The sequence below is a fragment of the Rhagoletis pomonella genome, unplaced genomic scaffold, assembly GCF_013731165.1.
Source record: "Rhagoletis pomonella isolate Grant_MI unplaced genomic scaffold, Rhpom_1.0 Rhpom_scaffold_05020, whole genome shotgun sequence".
In the NCBI taxonomy this organism is placed as follows: Eukaryota; Metazoa; Arthropoda; class Insecta; order Diptera; family Tephritidae; genus Rhagoletis; species Rhagoletis pomonella.
In genome coordinates, this window is record NW_023463568.1 from 1 (window position 1) to 1,995 (window position 1,995).

At 34.7% G+C, this 1,995-nt stretch overlaps 1 long non-coding RNA gene across 1 annotated transcript; it reads right to left on the reverse strand.

Annotated features, from left to right (window-relative positions):
• Positions 1-1,147: 1,147 nt before the first annotated feature.
• Positions 1,148-1,615, reverse strand: LOC118754974. The gene is made up of 2 exons (XR_004994962.1): positions 1,289-1,615; positions 1,148-1,229 (listed from the first exon to the last, which is right to left on the reverse strand). It is a non-coding gene; the product is annotated as an uncharacterized LOC118754974 (long non-coding RNA).
• Between the last annotated feature and the right edge of the window lie 380 nt (positions 1,616-1,995).

The window sequence follows — 1,995 nt, forward strand, 5'->3', positions numbered from 1 at the left end:
CTTAATATTGTGTGCACATTTTGTTTTGCTTAGCTGTCATGCTACACTAGTTTGGTGCTATAAAAAATCTCGAAAGGGAAGTTCACAATTTAAAGTGTTTAGCCGATAAAAAAAATGGTTACTGATTGAAGAGATAAATAATTGCATTATAAATTAAGTACAATATATATGTATATATATGTAAGTAGTAAAGCTCAACAATTTATAAAATTATTCTACGATATGTTGCCATTATTTTTGTTGCTGTTGTTTGATCTGCAGATAACGATAATATTGATGTTACTCTGTTAACTGTTTTCAATGATAAAGTTGGTAGTTGCTGCTCTGCTTCTATTACATTTACTGCCCGTGTTATAAGCACACCTGGGCGATGCCGATCAGTTCATTACCACAGACAAAATATTTTAAACAGCCTCTAGTGACACTAAGGCCATCAAGAAAAAGTAAACTTGCTGACTGTTAATCGGTGTAATTGGTAGTTGGCAACGAAGCTGATATCGAATTCAAGAACACGAATACTGTCGCACTAACCGGTGAGAGGTTACTTACGTTGGCCGTTGATGATGCAGCGGCGGCAGAAACTGATGAACCGAAGCAAAATAATAAAATTTCCAGCGTTGAAACAGAAGTTCCGGAAATGAATGTTACTTGAGCAATCGAAAGACGCTTGCGGAAAGGTAAGTTGCTTGTTGGTAATAATGCGCAATATCAGAAGAATCCAGGTTCGGCTCCTGGCAGGATCGCCAAATGTGTAGTAGATTCCAAAGATTTCTTTTTAATATTTTAATTAAAAGTTAACAAAACTTAATTTATTTTTATATTGTTAGCAATTCGAGAAAAGTTTGAATAATAAAAATTTTCTATTTGATTGACGAACTACAAAAATCACATAAATCTAAAATTTCCAAAATTACAAAGTTGAAATGAACACAGTACAATAAAAGGTAATAACACAAATACAAACCCTACAGTATTCATGCATAAATGAAAGATATAAATACATATATATGTATGTATGTAAATATACAAAACATACATCTTTCCACTTTGCTACGGAGCGGGTGGGACCACGCATGGCGTTTAGGCTGTCAGCCATCTGCGTCCAGAGCGATTGTATCAGTTTTGGGGAGCACGGATTATTTTTTCCTTTTTGCAGCTCCGGATGCTCCCTACAAAACTGCACATAAAATTGCAGCTGCTCCTCCGTCGTCCGCTCATATTTTGCACGTCTAAAATGTTTATAAATGTTATAAATATACGAATTTATTTATTTCACACAAATACTCACTTTTCTGGTGTTACACCGCTCATATTTTTTGCAAATAATAGCGTTGACCAGCTGTGTCTACAACAATGAACTTTTCACCATGCATGGTAAGTTGACAGAAGCTTTTCGCTTGTCATTTTTTTTTAGGAATGCCAACGTGCAATGACAATGGCAAAATCACGACAATGAAGGATGATCAATTGTCATTCTATTGCAAAACCGGAGTAGGGCTGTTACTATTGGTTCGTTGAATTTAATTTCCTAAGTGATGAGATTTTTTGTTACGGCAAATAAAAACCCATCTTTTTTGCGTAATTGTATAAAAAAATGATTGCTTATCGATTTATCGAGCTGCTTACAGCTAGGAATGTTCGATATCGTATCGATTATTCTGAATATCGATATTTCATGGCACGATAATCGATTTTTTGAATCGATATTCCAAGGTCGATATATCGAAGACATTGATACTTTACCCGCAATATCGATATTTAAGTTGAAATTTATTTTTGATCTACAAAAAAGTGTATGGGAAAATACTAAAGTAGGTTTGATCAGCAGCTTGTGTGATTTATTTAGCTCTTAAGTTTGACAAACCGCTTTAGTCGACCATGCCGTTTTAATCCTCAGTAAATATACAAGATGGAAATAACACAATTAGGTGAGTCGACAGGCAGGTCTAACATTCTATTCAATTGGGAGTAGGATTTTCAACATCGATTTTTCCG